This window comes from Hirundo rustica, unplaced genomic scaffold, assembly GCF_015227805.2.
Source record: "Hirundo rustica isolate bHirRus1 unplaced genomic scaffold, bHirRus1.pri.v3 scaffold_98_arrow_ctg1, whole genome shotgun sequence".
Classification (NCBI taxonomy): Eukaryota; Metazoa; Chordata; class Aves; order Passeriformes; family Hirundinidae; genus Hirundo; species Hirundo rustica.
This window is the reverse complement of record NW_026690715.1, coordinates 120,968-140,753: the sequence shown is the minus strand read 5'-3', so window position 1 is coordinate 140,753 and position 19,786 is coordinate 120,968. Positions and strand designations below refer to the sequence as shown.

The window sequence follows — 19,786 nt, the reverse complement described above, 5'->3', positions numbered from 1 at the left end:
GGGGCTGGGGCTGGGGCAGCCAGCCCAACACAAACAAACGCCCATGATGGGGGCAGAGGTGGGTCTCCAGAACCTGTCCATGGGCAGCTCTGCTTTGCAGGCAAGGAAGGGCTTGGGCTGCTCCACTGCCCTTGGTTGCTTTGGGATCTCTAGGGGGGCAGTGCAGGGGGGATGGGAGAGAACATGGGCTTCCCTCTCACCCGTGGGTGGGTTTTTCCCCAGCATGTAGGGGTTGGGCCTTTCTCAAGCCCCTGACAGATACAAGATCTTTTACCATTTTTCTTGTTTCCCCTTTTTGTCTGTCATCAATTTTCAGTAGTTTGTTGTTTGTTTTTCTAAAGGAAGTGTTCTAGGTAGTGTCCGGTCTGGATCGGGAAGTGCTTGGGAGCAGCTGTGGCGTGGATGGGCCGTGCCCTTGGGGAAGGCTGAGGACATCGTTTGGGAGCAGCTTTTCTTGAGGCAGCAGATGGCGTGAGGTGGGTCCATGTCTTCTTGGCATGGGTGGGATAAGGGATTTTGGGAGCTGGCAGTGAGCACAGGAGCATCCTGCTCTGGGCAGCTGCTGAGGGGCTGGATGTGCCGTGGCTGGCTGCAGTGTGGGCACATGTCCTGCCCTCCTGCTCTGCTCCCAAGGGCAGCAATGATGGGCAGCTTTGGGCACCGCTCTGAGCACGGCCAGCATGGCCTGGGCACTGCGGGCGCTTGGGACAAGGGCACAGAGCCTTCAGCTGACGAGTGCTTTCTGGTTTCTCTCCTTGCAGCCGGGCTCTGCGGATGCTGAGGCTGCTCTGGGCTCTGCCAGGGCTCTGCTGGGCTCAGCCCTGGGCACGGCTGGGCTCGCTCTGCCCTCACATTGCTCTGAGAGCTTTGCACCAGACGAGCCCTTTCCAAGCACAGCGCCTGAGCTTTCTGCTTTTGCAGGTGAGTGAGACTCTCCTGCAGGCCAGGGGATTGCAGTTAGGGACCCACATGCAACTGGCAAGAAGCCAGAAGCTGCACAGTCCCAGCTGAACTCCTGTATCTCCACAAGATGTTTTGTCTGTCCCATTCTTCATTCCCTTGGCGTTGCAATTGTGCAATTGCACTTTCTTCCTCCTCTAGAAGTGCCACGAGTGGGCGAAACCTGGCGAGTGGGCCGTGTTCCTGAGACAGTGCGGTCTGGAGTTAATGGCTGAAGAATTGCCCTTCTGCACTTGTAAACCAGAGCAAAAAGCTGTAAGTGGGACTTTGTGTTGTTTAGAAAGCCCTGACAATTTCAAAGGGAATGTGCAGCTCATTGACAGGGTGAGAAGGAAGGTCATCTTCTAAAGGATTTGGGGTTTGACAGAGTTTAGATTCCCAGTCCTGCTTGGAGCTGGGAGGGCACAAGCAATTTCCTATTGCTTCAAACACAATTTAAAACAACAATGGTGGAAACAAACCCCAGAATCTTTAAAAAAGGCTGCTGAGTTCAGTAAGATGGATCCATGTCCTCAGCACATTCGCAAAGTAAATAGCTGGGTTCTCTTTTTCAAACAATCAGTTACCTCTTAATCCAAAGTTACAGGAGATATTCCACTGAAAACTTGGGGTTTGATATTATCTTTCACATTTTATGTATTTTTTTTTCTTTTTTTTTTCTTTTTTATGAAACAGATAACGTTTTATAAAAGGAATGTCCTTTGCTGCTGGTTCCCATGTGGAGCAGCTCCCTTCCCGCTGGCTGAGCTGCTCAGGGAGAGCTTGGCAGCTCCTGGCCCTGCAGGGCTGAGGCTTTTCCCCGTTGCTGAGCACAGACTGATGGAGCAGCACTGCTGAACATGAGGACACCCAGAGGGAGCAGAAGCAGCTGCCTTTGTCCACCTGAAGCTCCAAGGCCCAAACTCTGAGCACACAGGGCTGGAAGAGACTGGCAGGCTCCCTGTTTGCTGTGCTGCCCCACTTGTGCCCGGCCCAGCTCTGCGTGAGGCTGAGGGAGAACAAGGGGCAGCTCCCTGCCAGCCCCAGCCCAGGGACCCCTCCGGCCCCAGGGCTTGGGGCGCTGTCAGCACCCGCTGCTCCAGCCACCGCTTCTGCTGGCCCTGACAGCAACAAGCAAATTGTGGCTGATCCCCAGGGAGCAGCAGCAGTGCCTGGATCTGATCCCTCACTCTGGCGCAGGGCTGGACAAAGGACCCCCACAGCAGCAGCAGCACATGGAGCTGACTTTCAGCACAGCCCCTGCCACTGTTCCCTCCCGTGTGCACTGGTGTCACAGCAGCCTGAGGCACCTGGGAGCCCTCAGGGCCAGCAGGGACTTGAGATGGCAGCCCTGGGCTCCTGGGGGTTGTGCAAGGAACAGAGGTGGGGGCTCCTTCTCCACCTAGAGCTTCCAGATGGAAAAGGCTGCTGTGAGCAGGCAGCTCCAAGGGCAGAGAAAGGAGGGTCTGGACCTCTGGATCTGTGCCAGTTCAGCATTGCTGAGCCTCTCCTTTTGTGCTCCTTTCCTGCTTTGAACCAGAGTAAATGACACTGATTCCTTCAGGTGGTGTGTGTGTCTTTGGTGCTGACCCTGCCCACTGGTTAAACAACACTGGCACAGTCTGGCCAGATCACACCAAAATGTCTCTTTTTCAATGTAAATGTGAGGAACCAGTCCCCTCCAAAATTCTGGGATGGGAAGACCTTCTCTAGAGGTCACTGGCTCTGGAGTGGACTGAGGTCTGAGCACTCTGCAAGCCATGGGGGAGTCGCTCCAAAGAAGCTGAAGCACTGGATGTATTAAAATGCATCCAGAAATTGCATATGGAGAAAGGGAAAGAACTTGTGGGTTTGGAAGAAAAAGCTGAATTTTGTTTAAGAGCACATTGGAAACAGCACTAACAGAAGGAACAATTCTTGTTGGAACCCTGCAACATGGAGCGACAGAAGAAGGTTTTAATCTTGAGCTCAGATGCATTTGTGCAAATGATATAATAGTAATGTACTAAGTAATAATATACATATTTAAAATACAGTTAGATCTTTTAATATATATTTTTAACATTTATATATATATTATGTTTATAAATATATAAATGTATAAGTACATATATGTCTACATCGATCTATATCTATAAATCTTTCTATATCAGTATCTATATATCTGTATCTCCATATAAAATAATAATAATGTGAAAGAGTGCTGACAATACTGATTTGGTAGCTTTGTGTGTTCAAGGATGTTACACTAAATATCCTACAGAAAAGCATTGGCCAGACCCAAAGGTCAGTGCTAAATTTTGTGAAATTGTATACAATGAAAAAAGGAGGATAGGAAGAAATTGGTTATTATTAGAGGGTTTGCTGATAGTGTGATGCAGAATGCTTTGTCTGTTACAGTGAAAAATACAATAATTAAGGCTGCTGGGTTTTTCATATCCCAGACAATCCCCAAGCTGCAGGAGTGGTTGAATGGATGAAGGGGTTGTTAAAAGAGCAGTTGAAAAAATGAGGAGTTGGGGACCTGTCCCAGCCTGTTTGAAGTCCAACAGTCAGGAATCACCTTGACAGAAAGAGCAGTAGCAGAGTGGCAGAAAGAAGACAATTCTTCTTGGTGGGATTGGCCTCATGGCCACAAAATTGGAGGCTGCTGTGAAAAGTATTTGTGGCAGTGATTGTAATCATTGCAGTGTGGGCACTTGGTGTGTTATGATTGCATGTTCGAGTTGTTGGGACACTTTGTGCTGGGAAATGGAGTGCTGAGACTGTCTGAAAAGAGACATGGTCTCAAGAAAAAAAGGGGGATTTGATAAATAACAGAATAGCAACTCATTAGGCATGTTTTAGAAGGAATGTGAATTACAACCCTGAGTAATGAGCTTCAGCAGCACTTAAATTGAAGACAAGATATTGAAATTGAAGAGGTGATGCCTTTATGCCCAATACTTCAATCTAAGACTCTGGTTTGAAAGAATTGTTATGAAGGTTGTAGTTCATCTGTAGGTCAAAGGACCCATTGAAAAACTGAGGCCTGTACACCAGGTCCTGACTGAAGCCTGAACAACAGGCCCTGAGGCAAAGCTGACCTCTGGATAAAGCTTCCAAGCAAAGGTTATCTTTGTGTCTGCTCATTACTGAAGCACTATTACCAATATGATCTCTGTATCAGTTCAGTGGTGAAATGTGGATTGACCTTTCTGTGTTGAAGAATCAGACAAGGCCCCATCTGGCCTTGTTTGGGGCTGTAGGATCAAAGTCAACTGCCTTGGTTCCTCCCTGAGCCCTGGCCAGGCTTTGGGAGAAACCCAAGAGAAGAATGAAACCAGATGTTCCCACACTAGAAGTGATGTCAGCTTGTTTGCTTGACAATGTAGAAGCTGGGCCCTGTCCCAGTGAGGCTGGAAGCCTTGTTTCCTGCAAAGGTGGATGCAGCTGCAGGAATTCCCAGTGTCTGGGAGTGGCTCTGCAGTCCTTGGCTTCTCCCAGCTGATGTGTGGCTCAAGATGATGGTAAAGTCTGAGGGGAACTGCTGATGGATCTTTCTAAATGCCTACAGGCAGTCTTTGGTAGTAATGACTGGATGCATGGCTGAGCTCCTTTTGTAATTCTTTGCTAATGATGATGTGCTTTGCTGAGCTCATCCTTTTGTAATTCTTTGCAGCTTTGCATGATATAAATTCCACAATTCCTTAAGTTGGTGTCTGTGTCTTTGGTGCTGACCCTGGCCACTGGTGAAACAGGGCCCCGTCCTGCCTAAGTGTTACCTGGGAAGACAAAAACCCTCACTCCAAATGTCACCCTTTCCTCCTTCCTCTCCCCACTTCATTCACTGAGCATGACGTCCCAGACGTGGTCTGGGATATCCCTGGGGTCAGTTGGGGTCACCTGTCCTGGCTGTGTCCCCTCCCAAGCTCCCCCACACCCCCAGCCCCTCCCCAGCGTGGTCGGACGAGGGGCAGGAAAGGCCTTGGCTGGAGGAGCTGAGCAAGACCAAAAGCATCTGTGTGTGCTCAGCCCTGTGCTCAGCACCCGAGCCCAGCAGTGTCCCAGTGCCAGTGTCCGTGGCATTTGTCCCTACAAGGGGTTTCCATGGCAATGGCCATGCCAGGTGACCCAGGTGTCCCACCCCAGTGACGGCTGCCATGGAAGCAGTGCCCAGCCCTGCCCCTTTCTGTCTGGCTGAGCTGGCCTTTGGCCCTGGCAGTGGCGTTTGCTGCTGGTTCCGCAGTGCCTGAGCAGCCAGCACGGCACAGGGCAGGTGGCCATGGCACAAGCCCCCAGCAAGGGATCCCCTCTGGCTCTGGGCAGTGACACCAGCCCTGAGCAAGGGGCTGCTGCAGTGGGCTCAGTGCAGTGTCCATGGCCACAGCCCCTTGCCATGGCCCAGGGCAGGGTGGGATGATGATCCACCCTCAGCTGGCCCAGGGCAGGGCTGCAGGGCCCTTCCCCACAGCCTGTGTGCACACAAGCACTTGCAGGGCTCTCTGCATTTCCCTTCCCCTCACTCTTGGCTCACTCACTCACCTCCCAACAACCCACTTGGTGCTTTGAGCTGCAAGGAGTCCAAAGCATGTCTGTCCTTCTGGAGTTGGTCTAATTCTGCCTTCAGCCAACTCTGGATTTGTGTTTCTTGCAGCACTTCCTTTGTGTCTAAATCATTCCTTGCATGCTTCTGCTCTGGGGAAGGGGAACCTCCTTGGAGGCAGCTTGGGCTTGGCACACATTTGAGGAGTGCATCTGTTTTCAATGGGGAAACTCGGGAGTGTCTCCAAATATTAATGGGTCCCACTGAGGTCCATCTCCAACCAGGCCCCTCATGGAGTTCTTGGAGGAGAGTATTGGAGGCCAGGATTGCGCAAACCTGTTAGAGACTCAGTTTGGAAAGGAGAATGGAAAGTACCTTATTAAAAAACCAGGAGTACCTTGAAGCATTGCTGAGCCCCACTGAGTGTTGTTACTGACAAAGGATCTCAAGGGGCTCATTACAGCAGATCATTGCAGGCCATGATTGCACAAACCTCTCAGAGACTCCAAGGCAGAAGCAAAACCCCAAGACCTTTGAAAGGCCTTTGAAGTGCCTTGGAAGCCCCACCAGGGCCATTCCTGAGCAAGGCTCCCCAGGGACTGGTTCCAGCAGATCCCTGAGGCCAGGAGTGCAGGGAGGCAAAGGCTCTGTGCAGGCAGCTGAGATGCTGAGCAAAGCCTGGCCCAGCTGGAGGCAGCAGAAGGGCCAAGGCCTGAGCCCCAGCCCCAGGGAAGGCAGATCCTGTCCCTCAGCTGAGCCTTGCTCAGGGCTCTGCCAGGGCCCCTGGCATGTGTGGGGATGCTGAGGGCAGGACAAGGGGGTGACAGTGCCCAGCCTTGCTGGGGCTGTGCCAGGAGGCCGCAGTGCCTGAGGACAAGGTGTCTCCTCCCAGCCCTTGGTGGCACAGACACTGCTGTGCCCCAGGACACCAGGACTTGGCTTCTCCTGGGCACTGCCAGCCTTGACAGGGCCCTTGGCCATGTCCAGCACAGCTTGTCCTGCACTGTCCCACAGAATGGGGATGCTGGCCCACGGCCTGAGCCTGCCCCACAGCCCACCTCAGAAATGAACCACCCAGACTGGGTGGGGGTTCTGGTGAAGGAGATGGGCCAGATGTTGAAGGAGCACATTTCCCCAGTGGTGGCCTCATTAGACTCAGCCCCAGCTGCTGGGAAACCTTCCCCCTGCCCTGAAAAGGGAGACTCTGATGGTGCAGCAGTGGGACCCACAGATGTTACAACCATCCAGGTTCCAGCTGAACCACAGGGGCATCACAGCCAGCAGCAGCTGGAAGCAAAGAAGTATAAAATGAAATCAGAGCACCCAGGTAACAAGGACAAGAAAAGAGGGCCCTCACAACCTGCAGGGCAACCAGAGGTTGTGATCATCACTGAGTCCCTGAAACATGAAAGTCTCCATAATCTGCAAAAAGATATTGCATGATATTGCATGTGAGGCTTTTACAGCTCGGTTACTTCAGGTCTGAGACCTTAGAGGTCCAGGCATGCAACTGGATAGTGGTGAGGCAAGGAATTTGGGACCCTTGACCCAGGACCCAGGTGTGAATCAGGTATTTGTAAGGAAGCCAGCCCCCCTTTCCTTCTGGGAGCCGCTGTTAAATGTTCTGGAAAAAAAAGAGAGAGAGTCAGAGACTTGCTCTTTTCTGTATGTTGCTTTATTATCAAGCTTGGCCTTGGGGGAGAGCTTGCTTGCTCTCTTGGCAACGCGGAGGAGGAGGTACACACAGCTTTGCTTCACAGCAGAGCTGGGGACTCCCACCCCCCCTCACGGGCTTTTCCCCTTGCCAGGGAGTCCGTTTCGCGTCGCTGATCAGGGGTCATCCAGCGATGGGGGACTCCTTCTCAGGTCACGGCGACTAAATAAAGCTGCTCCGGCGGACCCCCGTACCTTTTGCACTAGTCTAAAGTGCGACTTCAGTCCTGGATTTTACTTTAGTTTTCTGCTTTTTAAAGTCTCTTGTTCTTGAGTTGTTCCCAGAATTCCAGTGTTCTTTTTATTTGCATATTCAGACACTATCCAGCGAATGGGAGCAGAGATACAGGTAATAAGGTGAATTCTTAATTAACAAACAAGTAAATAAGGTGATAAATCAATATTAAAACAGGAATAAGGCAAATTCTTTATACAGAACTAGCATTAACAATCTTAATGAAATTACTTAACAATTAAGTAACTAAAACATAGATTATTTGAATAGAACTTATTTATAACAACTCCCCCCTCTATTTCTTTGATCGAGCTTTAGCTCGCAACAATTTGTTACCTCTTCTTCTTGAAAATAAATTTTTCTACATTTTTGGAACTTTTCATATATTTCTTTGGCATTTTCATGTTCAGGTCCTTGACTCTCTATCACCATCATTTTGGTTTGTTTTTGACTGGTTGCTTTAGGGATCTGGATACTGGCTTGGACTGTGGAGGTAATAGTTCGAATTAGAAATGGGATTAGACAAGGTAAAAACATTAACCCGGTGATTGAGTAAATTATCATAAACCCAGCTTTCTTCCACCAATCCCCTTTGAATGACCAAAAACTATTCCACCAGTTGGTGTCCATTAAAGGAGTCCACTCTTGATTTCCCACATAGGCTAGCTTTCTGATTTCTTTTGAGATGTTTTTAATTACTGCACTTTTATCATCAATTTCTAAACAACATTCAGACGAATTAAATTTACCACAGATTCCTCCTTCATCTGCTAAAAGGTAGTCTACAGCCAGACGTATTTGGTATATTACAGCTCTTGTTTGTGTTAGTTGGTCACTGATGTGGTCTAATGCGAGAGCTGTTCGGTTAGATACCATTTCTAGGACAGCTTGGAGCCTGATGATTCTATTTAACATGTAGATTGGAGTGCAATACCCCCAGGACCCGTCCTGCGCCCATGTGGCTGGTCCATAGGTTTTAATGATTTCTTCTGGGGTCCATATTTTTCCTTTCCATTTTTGGTCTCCACCAATTGTTAGAGTATCTCTTTTCTTTCGATCGACTTTTCCCAGATTGTCATATACTGGGACTCCTAGGTGTGCTCCTAATCTCTTGGGTAATAGGAAGAAAGCTGGCTTTATGATCCCTATTGTACAGCTTCCCGACCAATCCCCAGGTAATTTTGTATAAGCAGTATCCCCACAGATCCAGAACAGGTGATTTGGAGCTTCCCAGTAATCTTCCCTAGTTTCAAAGGGCTGTTGCCAAAACCGAGACAGTTCTTTTATTCCCCAAAAAGGATTTATAGCTTTGTCAATACATTCATATAATTCATACCTCTCATTAAAGATACATTTTTCTGTGTTCTCAGTTGACCAATACTTGTTAGGCCCTTTGGGAACCCATTTAGCACTTAAGTTTATCACTATTATATACCTTTTACACATTAATTTTCCTACACGGGTTTGATACCTGGTTCCTGTCCTCATGATACATTCTTCCCCAATGATTTTAGATTTGAGATCCCACTTCTCTCTTTCTCTTGTTCTTAGACTTCGTGTATTCTGCTCAGTTTGCTTCCATTTTAGAATTTCTAGAGGGCTTAAACTAATTCCCTCCCAAGGCCATATTTCAGACATTTGTGTACCTCCACATATCCAGCACTCGGTTAAATTTAATTCTCGACTGATTCTTTCTACTAAGTCAATGAACAGGTTTTTTCCTGATGGGATGTCTAGGCTTTTTTCAAATTTTGTTGTCAACACTTTTTCTTTTATTATATCTCTTAATCCTTTTTGATCTGCTTCAAAGCATAACCAAGTGTCTCCTATAGGACATTCTCCAAATAGGCGCTGTGCATAACTAGCTGTGTTTTTGTGGTCCAATAAACTTTTCCATCCTCTTGGCAAGTATTCAACTGGGAGTGGTCAAAGCAGTTTGGGTTCACGTTAGTATGGACCCTGAATAAGGATCTGAGATCCTCTCCATCGTACACTGGATGGTAGCAGTTTTGATAAAAATGCTACAGGCTTTCGGTATCCTCCCCATTCTTGGGTTAAAACTCCATATGCTATTCCTTTCTCGGTGTTTACAAACAAATCAAACTCCTTTTTAAGATCTGGTAAGCTTAAAACTGGTGCTGAGGATAATTTCTCTTTTAGATCTTGTAGCTGCTTCTCATCACTCTCTGTCCAATTCATTGGTTCCTGGTCTATTAATTTATCATAAAGAAATTTGACCCCTTGAGTGTACTTATCTATCTAGTGCTTGCAGTATCCAAACAGGCCTAGAAGTTTCCTTACGTCTCTCTTAGTTTTTGGAGGTGATATAGATACTATTCCTGAAATTCTTGCAGGGCTTAACCTTTTACTCCCCTTTCCAATTATATGTCCTAAATAAGTGACTTCAGTTTCTACAAACTGTAGTTTACTTTGAGATACTTTTAACCCCTTTTCTCAAAAAAAGTTTAGAAGTTGAATACTTACATTTTTAACTTCTTTTTCTGTCTCCCCTGATATCAATAAATCATCTACATATTGCAAAATTTGAACTCCTTCTGTGGGACTAAACTGTTCTAATAATGTCTCTAGGGCCTGTCCGAAGATATTTGGCGATTCCGTATATCCCTGCGGTAACCGTGTCCACCTTAGCTGTTGTTTTCTTCCCCTGTCTGGATGTTCCCATTCAAAGGCGAACCAATCCCTACACTCTTCTGCTAGGGGACATGCCCAAAAGGCATCCTTTAAGTCTATCACTGTGAACCAGGTATGCTCTCTTGGAATTTTACTCAGCAAGGTATAGGGGTTAGGTACTACTGGGTGTCGAGCAATAGTTCTTTTATTAATTTCTCTCAAATCTTGGACTAATCTAAACTTTCCCTCATCTTTCTTTATGGCCAATATAGGGGTGTTATGAGGGGACATACAGGGTTCTAGGATATTCTCTTTTAAAAGATGCTCAATTACTGAAGCTAGCCCTTTCTTTCCTTCAGGTGACATTGGGTATTGCTTAACTCTGATGGCAGGGGTATCTTTTTCATTTCTATCTTAATGGGAGGGATATTTAAACACCCATACTTTCCTTCTGTAGCCCACACTTCTGGATTATCTCTTGTATATCCCCTTGGGTCAGTTTCATGATATGCACAACCATTTTTCCATCTTTTGGGATAACTCCTACTCCGAGCTGCACTTGTAAGTCTCTGCCTAGTAAATTGGTTTCTGTATGTGGTAAATAAAGAAAATCAGCTACACAATACTTTGAGTTCCCTTTTATCTCTACTCCTTCAATTATTAATGCTCGAATGGGCTCCCTTCAGCCCCTAACACTTCACAAGTTTTTGTCCCGATTGTTACCCCTGTTGGTAATTTCCTTAAACTTGACCTATCAGCTCCTGTGTCTACTAAGAATTCATATTCTTCACTTTGGGGCCCCACATCAAAGTTTACTAGAGGCTCATCTTGTTGTTCCATGGGGTCCCCTATTTTATAGAGCCTCTGACACCCCTAATCTTCCCCTTTCAGCACCCTTTCTAGGGCATCTTGCTCCCTTGCAATAGCTTCATCAAGGGATAATTTCTTACAGTCCCTTTTTAAATGCCCTATTTCACCACAGTAATAACAAGTTCTATTCTCTCCTGAGTTACTTCTTTTTAAATTTACCCATGGTGGTACTATGGGTGACTTTGGTTCTTTAAATGAGGGTCTTGGTCCTCCCTCACTAGATTTCAAAGAGGAGTTTCTCTGGTTTTCTGCTACTCCAGTACTTTCTCTTGCTACAGCTACCATAATGCGAGCCTTGGCTCTAGCTTTTTCTTCTTCTCTCCTCAAGTAAACTTTTAAGGCTTCCTTTAATAATTCATTAATACTTTTCTCCTGCCAATCTTCAATTTTTTCTAATTTTCTCCGTATATCTGGCCATGACTTTGTTACAAACTGCACTTTTAGAATTACTTGTCCTTCAGGACTATCAGGGTCTATGCTTGAATATAATTGAAAATTTCTTTTTAATCGGTTTAGCCAAGTGGCAGGAGTCTCATCTTTTTCTTGGGACCCATCAAAAGCTAATTTAGTATTATTCCCTCTGGGGACAGATTCTCTTATGCCTCTTACTATCAAGGACCTATAGTCTCTCATATTTTGTCTTTCTTCTTCTCGATTTGGGTCTCACCCTGGGTAAGCTATCGGTAATTTATGATCTCCAGGTGGCCCTAACCTATTTTCCCTTTCCCAGATTCTGATACTTGCTGTTCTGATCATTCGTATTTCCTCAGGGGAGAACAAGATGTTTAATATAGAATTTAACTCTCCCCAGGTATAAACATTGGGTCCAAGGAATTGGTCTACCTGTGTGGCAATACCTATGGGATCTTCAACTAAATTTCCTAGCTCTTTCTTAAATCCTCTTACCTCAGAGGCTGTTAATGGGGCATTTACAAATCCTACCCCTCCAATCACTCCTCCCATAGGCACTTCCCTGAGGGGAAAAAGTCTTTCTGGCTTTAAGGCTTTTGACCTGGTGTTACAATAGGGTCCTTCACTTACATTATCAACTGATAACACTGTCCGGGCTAGGAATGCCTGGGGATTTCCAGGAGAATGGGATGACTCATGGGAGTCTGTAGGGGTTTTGGTTAACTCCCAGTTAGGGGGTGGCAGAGGAATTACTGTAGGTGAGGGGGAGGTAGTAAAATTTGTAGGAGGAGAAGCAGAGGATTGTACTGTGGGAGGAAGGGGGGCTAGGGAAGAGTTTCTGTTTTGGGAAACTGAAGGGGTTATAACTGGGGCTAAAGAACTTTGACTATTGGAAGGAGGTGGCAAAGGGGCTGTTGGGAGAGTAGGGGGAGAAGGTACTAAGGATTGAGGAGGAGGGGTGTTAAGGAGGGGTGATGATGGAACCACTGGGGGAAGAGGAGGAGAGGGTTCTGAAGGAGTTTGAGTTTGACTCGGGGAAGTTAGTAGGGGAACTGGGACAGGATTTTGAGGGACTTGGGGCACTTCTGGGTAAATTGGAGGGGGTAAATGGTCTAGAGGGTCCCATCTTTGATTAGTTTCTTTTCTTTCCTCTTTCTCTTCCTTTCTTTCACACTTTTCTTTTTTTTTTTAATTTGCAGACTTTTATATTCTCTTTACTCGTGGCTCTCTTTTGCCAACAAGCAGCATAGGCTAATTGATTTACGTCTGGATCTTCCTGAGTTCTTAGGTACTGATTTAACTGATAGCACATCCACTCATCATGTGTTCCAAACCATGGCCACTCCCTGGTAATTTTAATTTTGGCCAGACTTCTGTGCAATAAAACACCATTTTAACCTGATCTAGTCCTTTCGTGGCCTCTAAAGAATCCCATTTAGCTAAAAGTTGTTCTAAGGGACTACCAGGTGGAATACTCTTCACTTTGTTATTTTCCTTTTGGGATTTCTTTTTCTTACTAGTACATTGTCCCCTTTTCTTTAAACTGGAAAAAAAATTCAAAGGTGCCCTCTACTGATGGGCAACACAGGTTTTTTAAGCAAAAAAAATTCTTCGGCTTTTCTCACTCTACTTCAAATCTCCTGACTTAATTCTTGAACACTTCAACAAAAAACTTCTAAACGTTATGCTTTTCTACTCTTTCCTACACTTTTGCTTTCATTTAGGGAACAAACTCTCTCTTTCTACTCACTTTCTCCAACCTTCTTCACTTTCTTGGACGCTCACACTTTACTCACACCAGGGGCTCAGACTCTCTTCTGACCCCTTTGAGGTGAGTCCTAATGACCTCACCTCCTATGTACCCCCGCGCCTTGCCTCACCCCTGAGACTCTGGACACGCTTTGCGGCGCACGACAGGGTCCCTAGTACTGGCATCCCCTTCCGGGCCTCAGGGCCTTCCCACGCCTCAGCCCCCGCCGGGCCGGACACCTTCAGTCCGAACCCCGGACTAGACTGCCCTGTCACTAGTACCGTTCCCCTCTTCACTTTTTGAAACGGAGGTAAGAGGTCAAGACTCCGCACGGGTTACCTGGGGGGGTATCCCTTCCTTGTTTCCAAGGATCAACCCGAGCAGGGCCCGACTCCTTTGCCTTCCACCAGGACTGGCTTGACTACTGCTCCCCAGCGAAGCAGCCTCGGCAAGAGGGATGAGTGTGTGTGTGCAGGATGCCCGCCTTGCCTCCAAGCTGACTCCCCACCCCGGTGTCCTCGGGCTATGGGTTTACGGCCTCCTCCCTGAGACCGCGGCAGCACACCCTCTCCGGTGCGTCTGGCTCAGTCCTGGGAAGCAGGGACTCTCATGAGCTCTCGGCACCCGCAGTGTCTGGGGACACCCTGTCAAACCTGGTACATTTTTCCCGCCCCTCCAGGGATTCCAAACTCTCCTAGGCTACTCTAGCCTTTATGGGGGGACCTGCCCCTAATGCGTGCCACTCACACTCTGTTTTCCCCTGCACGCCCAGGGGGGGTCTTTCTGCCCCTAAGGAGACGCCTCACTCACTAGTTTCTTTCGCTTCCCCCTTTTCCTGGCTGGCCCCCTTGTGGGGGTCCGAAACCGCAGTACCGAGGGGTCCACACTCAGTTCCGGGGGTCCGAGCTGCCGGCCCCCGACTCTCTCACACTCCCATTCGCACGTCTCCTTTACCCGCCGCCGGAATGCTCACCCTCCGGCGCTCCTCCTCGTTGCCGGTCCCAGGCTGCTCCCGCTTGGCCAGCTGTCCCGGAGGTCCGAAGAGCGAGCGGCCGTCCCGTCTTCGGTCCCTCTTCAGGCGTGGCCAGATCGTGGACGAGCCCCTAAAAATTGTTCTGGAAAAAAAGAGAGAGAGAGTCAGAGACTTGCTCTTTTTGTATGTTTCTTTATTATCAAGCTTGGCCTTGGGGGAGAGCTTGCTTGCTCCCTTGGCAACGCGGAGGAGGAGGTACACACAGCTTCGCTTCACAGCAAAGCTGGGGACTCCCACCCCCCCTCACGGGCTTTTTCCCCTTGCCAGGGAGTCCGTTTCGCTTGGCTGATCAGGGGTCATCCAGCGATGGGGGACTCCTTCTCAGGTCACGGCGACTAAATAAAGCTGCTTCGGCGGACTCCCGTACTTTTGCACTAGTCTAAAGTGCGACTACAGTCCTGGATTTTACTTTAGTTTTCTGCTTTTTAGAGTCTCTTGTTCTTGAGTTGTTCCCAGAATTCCAGTGTTCTTTTTATTTGCATATTCAGACACTATCCGGCGAATGGGAGCAGAGATACAGGTAATAAGGTGAATTCTTAATTAACAAACAAGTAAATAAGGTGATAAATCAATATTAAAACAGGAGTAAGGCAAATTCTTTATACAGAACTAGCATTAACAATCTTAATGAAATTACTTAACAATTAAGTAACTAAAACATAGATTATTCAAATAGAACTTATTTATAACACCCACCAGCCCTGAGGCTGCCGTGGGCAGGGCCTCGGCCTCCCTGTGTCCCTGTGCCAACACAGGTGGCTTTGGTGGCCGCCCTGCCCAGTGCCACCCCCGGGCTGCTGAGGGGCTCAGGCCGGGGCCCACGCTGCTGGCAGCACGCTGGGGAGCAGGGGCTGATGGAGCTCTGTGCCCAGGGCTGGCTGCACGGCACCTGGCAGAGCAGAGTGAGGACACCCTGGCTGAGGTCCTCTTGGGTGAGTGGGGAGCCAGGGATCGGGGAAACTGAGGGGTCTCTGCACACACAGGGGCTCCGTTGGGCTCTATTTGTGTCGTAGCTTGACACAATGAAAGCAAGAGACAAAGATGCCTCTGTTTGTTGCCTGGCAGCTCAGACCACTTTGGTCCTGAAGCCTCTAAGGAAGGAGCAAAGATCAGGATTCTCCCTGCGCAGGCTGTGCTGCTGGTGCCACAGAGCAGAAAGGGATTTTCACATAAGTCTTGTCAGAGACACAAATGTGAGAAGCAAAGGGTAGGAAATTTGAGGGGACAAAATGGTGGGGAATGTGAGGAGAGAAGAGGGCAGGAACAGTGAGGGGGAAAAAGGGTGTGAGATGTGAAGGGAAAAAGACAGGAAATGGGAGGAAAAATGGGTGTAAATGATCCCTGATGCCTCTGCTCATCTTCCCAGGCCTTGCAATGGCCCCTTCTGTGCAGACACGGGGCTCATGTGGGCTCTGCTTCTGGCACAGAATTTGAAATATTGCGGGCCAGAGAGGAGGATCCTGGGCGCTGGGACCTGGCTGTCGAAAATCCTCATAGAGGAGTCGTTGTGGCTGGATCCAAGCCCATCTACAGACCTTTCCAAACCATAGATAGTTCTAGAAAGTTAATTACCTTATACATAGAATTTATATAAGCAAAGAAGGTTTATAAATTACATGAAATAGAAATATTTTTAATATATGAAAAGTCTATGTTTGAATAATATATATAAATTATATATTATCTCAATTATATATATAATTGATATATATGTATATCAATTATATATATAATGAATATATATCTCTTACATATATATTCAAGCTATATAAATAAAAGAAAATCTCTTTCAATCAATTACAGAAGTGATAGTGTCTGCACTGCACAGGTAGCTCTAGTTTTGAGTATAGCGCATCATTTTTGAATCAATAGGGAAGCAATTTTGTTAAAGGCAGCAGGGAGACTTGGGGAGAAACAGCGAAAATTGCAGGCGGGAAGTGTGAGGAGGAAAGGGTGGGAAATGTGAGGGTACAAAAGGGTGGAAAATGGAAAGGCAAAAAGGGACAAGAAACTTGTGCAAAATGGGCAGGAATTGAGAGGAAAAAATTATGCAAAACAGAAGGGGAGAAAAGGTGGGAAATGTGAGAGAAAAGATGATGGCAAATGTGAGGGCGAAATTAGCTTGAAATGCGAGGGGAAAATGGTAGACAACATGAGGGGTGAAAAGGGCAGGAAACATGAGGGGAGAAACGGACGGGGAACTTGAGGGGAGAAAAGGGCAGGAAATGGAAGGCAAAAAAGCAAAGTTAATGAGTAAAAAGAATGGAAATAAGAGGACGAGAGGGTGTGAAAGAAGGGGAGAAAAGGTGGGAAATATGAGAGAAAAAGGGATGGCAGATGAGATGGGACAGAGCGACAGGAAATGTGGGAGGGAAAACATGGTGGGAAATGTGAGGGGGTGCTGCCCAAGGGCCCTTTTTCACTGGGATGAGCCAAGTGCTGCTGCAGGGCTGTCCTCCAGCTGCTTGTGCTGCAGATGTGCCTGAGGAATGGTCATTGCTCTCAGTCTCAGGTGCTGTGTGTGTGTGTAGGTGAAACTTGTGAGGGAGGGAGCAGCTCTGCTGGGGGCGGAGTGCTTTCTTTCTTGGTGGGGTTTTATTTTGTTTTCTTTTAGTTCACTTTCCCTGTCAGCTCTGGGCAGAGCGCTGTAGCTGTGTCTGACACTTGTCTGTGGCACTGTGGAGGTGCTCAAGGGGACCTTCCCCCAGCTGTCTGCAGAGGGGAGCGGTTTTAGTTAAAACCAGGCAGAAATACCAATTAATGGAGTGGTGTCACTCTCGCTAAATTCTTTTGGTTAAATGTTGTGTAGTGGTCTTAATGTTTACTTTCTTTTTGTGGGATAGGATTAGGAGGAGCAAAGCAGGCTCAAGCTTAAAAAAAGAAACAAATTGTTTTATTAACACACACTAAAAGAATGGAAAAGTTGTACACCCCCCCCCAAAAAAAAAAACCCCACCCACTTAAATCTTAATCATATCAATCCCCAACTTTGAGTAGAACTAGTATTCCCCCAAATAACATTCAAATGGTGTAAGAAACAGTCCATTTGTCCAGAGTTTACACTAGAGAAGTCCAACTAAAAATGTCTACAGCCTTAATCCCTCCTTCTAATAATCTTGATCAGTTCTTTCACTCTTGCTCCATTGACTCTATGCTGTGTCTTTTCTACATCCACTCTGTCTCTTTCTTCTCTCTCTCAAGGAAGGGTTCAGCTTTAGAAGCTTCATGTTGCCAAGAAAAGGTTAAATCTGCCCAGGCCTGCAGTGGCCATGTCACTTCTGCAGGACAGCAGTCTCTCCGCCACTGCACCTCAGATCAGCCTGGTTTCCTCCTTCTACTCTTTTCCTCTCCATCTAGAAATCATTGGAGGAGGAGAGGGAGGAAGAGCTCTGCCCACCCCTCGTGACAAGTGGGGCGGCCTCAGCCCAACAGGGCCCATAGCTGTACTCAGGGGCCTGGCGGAGATCCCTCCCAGCTCCGTGGGTCTGTGGCTCTGGAGAAGTTTTAAAAAGTAGTTGCTGTGAAGCTGTAACCTCTCCTCCCCTGCCAGGAGCCGATGGAGCCCGGCCAGGCCTCGGGCCAGCTCCCCCCCAAAAAGGGTCAGGAAGGGGAGCAGCAGACCAGACTCGATGTTACCTGTTCAGCTGGCCAGGAGGAAAAGGGCTGACTTGAACAAAATCAGGATTTATGAGGGTACATCCCAAAGTCACATTCCACATTCTTAGTGGTCAAAGCAGATGCCAATATCCCAAACTGGCTTCTGACAAGTCCTTGTCCTTTTCTAAAACAATTTCCAAGGTCCTGACAAGGCAACACCCCACATTCCTCCCTAAGTAAAAACCAAACTGTGCCAACCCATGTCAGTTATAAAAATAATAGTGTAATAAATGTATTGTACTGTAGGCCTTAGCAAAAATATAAAATGTTAAAATATTTCTATGTAACCGAGAAAACTGTATAAAGCAATTATGTTGTTTTCTACATCTGCTGGCTGATCTCTCCAAGTGATAACTGTGGCACAAACCAGAGCACTGGAGGAGAATTAGAGAAAAACTTGTAAAGTACTCGTTATCAGAGAAGTGTGAAACAACAAGATGAAGCCAAGAAGGAATAAAATATATTGACCTGATCTGCAAGATGTCATGTAGATAAGTCAGAGTGGAAAACCAAAAGAAAGGAAAGTTTCTGCAACATCAAAAGCTACCACGAATGTTTGAATAATGCATGAAACTTATGAATATGTATGTACCTTAGTAAGAGGATATAGACCACACCGTCTTAGTGTCCCAGTGTGTTCATTGGCCAATGGCCGGGAGCAGCCCAGTGCTGGACATTGTCCTTTTTTATTCCCTTATTAAACTTTAAAAAATTAGTCTAAGAGTGAACTTTCATTTTTCACACCATTAATGTAGTAAAAGATATAAAAGTCCTGCTGTTTACAAAGGAGGAAGGAAAAACCATCAGGTGTTGAGCGGTGGAAATACATGTCATACCAGACCGTGATGGAGAGGTAGAGGGGGTGCTTGTGACCCAAGAAGAAAGAAAAAGAGAAGGAAGAAAAAAAAAAGTTTCAATTCCATTGCCTGGATTCTAATTTTGGTCCTAGTAAATGTGCTTTTGCCAAACTATTGCTTATCCCTTGTCTTATTCCCTGTTTGATCAGGTGAATGTGTAGTAGAGAGAATGCAGGTGAGCAGCCTGCCAGTAAACCCAAAGGCGGCAGCTGCTAGTCAAAGAACAGGAGCCCAGGAGATCATGTAAAGCAGGTGAGATTTGCAAAGCAAGCAAGAAAGAAGATGACTTACAATTTATCTTACACAAGTTAGAGCAATGCTGTGGGCTTTAGCAGGAAACACAGACTTAAAACTTTGGAATAAGCCTCAGCTCATTCCTGTAAGCTCAGTGCAAACAGGAGTTTGCAAATAGAATAGGACTAGAGTGTAATGTTTGTTTAGATGAGTTTAATGGTTGTTCTTGATGTGAAAGGTGTATGCCAATGTCTTTACAAACAATTCCATGGGTGAAGGTATGGGTGTTAATGTCTTTGAAATGGCTCTTCATGTCTCTACCAACTTCAAGCTGCAGGTTTGTTACAGACCCCAGACAGTCTGACTCCTGAAACAGACAAAGGGCTCTGCACAAGCCTGAGTTTCTGAACTTTGGGGGAAAATGACAGGTTCACGGTGGGAATCCATGGTAGGTGGTTTGGGAAGGTGGTACCTTCCTTGTACCCCAGCCAATGGGGAAAGGAAGAGGGCAACATGCGGCCGGGAGTTTAGGATAAAAGACAGCTGCATCCTCCAAAACCTTGAGAGTGAAAACCCTACACACGTGTGCCCCAGTGGACTCTCTCCCTTTATTCAAATAAAGTTGCAGGACTCTTCTGTCTCCTTCACGGACACTGGCTTTTCGTAGCTTGCTTTTCCGTACAAATGGGGGGCACGTTCAGGATCCTTCCACCATCTGGTCAGTGGTGTGGACTGACACAGCCAAGAGTGCACAAATGTCCTGGGGTGACTTTGTGATGCTTGTATCCCCAGCTGTCTGTTCTGTTTCTGCTGGATATTAAGTCCTACTCCTTTAAGCCTGGTTCCGAGAGCGAAGCGGGGGAAAGAAGAACTGTGTATTTTGTTTGCAGAAATTGCACTCACTCCTCCGCATTCTGCTCCTGGCCTGTGT

General features: G+C 47.0%; 1 protein-coding gene and 1 long non-coding RNA gene across 2 annotated transcripts in view; one reads left to right on the top strand and one right to left on the bottom strand.

Moving 5' to 3' along the window:
• LOC120748228 (zinc finger protein 271-like) overlaps positions 1–19,786 on the bottom strand; it is a gene marked incomplete at its 3' end in the record, with an annotated part of 146,036 nt that overhangs the window by 55,189 nt on the left and 71,061 nt on the right. The window lies entirely within an intron of this gene.
• On the top strand, positions 332–2,922 carry LOC131378475 (uncharacterized). Its single transcript, XR_009207524.1, has 4 exons — positions 332–476; positions 762–921; positions 1,102–1,215; positions 1,636–2,922. It is a non-coding gene; the product is annotated as an uncharacterized LOC131378475 (long non-coding RNA).